The sequence below is a fragment of the Octopus bimaculoides genome, chromosome 8, assembly GCF_001194135.2.
Source record: "Octopus bimaculoides isolate UCB-OBI-ISO-001 chromosome 8, ASM119413v2, whole genome shotgun sequence".
NCBI classification, from domain to species: Eukaryota; Metazoa; Mollusca; class Cephalopoda; order Octopoda; family Octopodidae; genus Octopus; species Octopus bimaculoides.
In genome coordinates, this window is record NC_068988.1 from 67,136,990 (window position 1) to 67,137,941 (window position 952).

The window sequence follows — 952 nt, forward strand, 5'->3', positions numbered from 1 at the left end:
TAACTGTGTTGTTAAATGCTTCTAAAAGAAAGGAAAAGAAAAGAAATACAAAAGAAAAAAGCAGAAGAACTTTGTTGTCAAATGAAACTTGAGACACGAACTTTGGGATGTAAAAATGATTGAAAAGCTTGTAATTGTTTGGAAACTTTGTCAACGTTATTGAACTGTTATGCCATGTATTGGAATTGTTATTATGTAATGCTCTATTCTAATGTTTTAAATGTATTCTGTGATGTTATGTATGTACAAAGAAAAGGTTACCCAACGCATGGTCTTCGTGTTGTTTCTTCCTCCCTGTCCTATTTGCCTGTGTTGTTCTTCGTTACGTGCTCCAGCCGGGGCTTTATTATCGGTCAGGATTGTACCGACAGACGAATTTGCTAGCTCACTGAGCGTATGAACGTTCGCGCGTGCGCGAGTCCCTTCTTCGGTGTTAAGGAGGTGCTTCGCGTGCGGGCGTTCGTAACAATATCAAATAAAAGATTTTGAAAATTAAAGGTGTCTATTTACTTCCTGCATGTCTGTGTATATGATATACATGTATACATATATATATATATGCATATACACACATGAACACACACATATAAGACAAGGTATAAATAACGGTTATTACACATTTTTCCTTTATTAGAACAAAGTTGGCCTACAGATGTTTCTAGTAGTCATTATAGATACGCTACTGATAAATTTACTCAGTAAGTGTATTGATTAGTTCATCAATCTCTCTTTTCTCTCTCTCCATATGTGTGTGTGTGTGTGTGTATGTGTGTGTGTGTTTGTGGTAGTGTGGTAAGAAGCTTGCTTCCCAACCACGTGGTTCCGAGTTCAGTCTCACTGCGTGACACCTTGAGTCTTCTACTGTAGCCTCAGGCTGACCAAAGCATTGTGAGTGGATTTGGTAGTCACAAACTGAAAGAAGCCTGTCGTGTATATATATATATATATATAT

At 37.3% G+C, this 952-nt stretch overlaps 1 protein-coding gene across 1 annotated transcript in view; it reads right to left on the reverse strand.

Annotated features, from left to right (window-relative positions):
* Positions 1-952, reverse strand: part of LOC106867808 (atrial natriuretic peptide receptor 1) — a 900,438-nt gene that overhangs the window by 412,857 nt on the left and 486,629 nt on the right. The window lies entirely within an intron of this gene.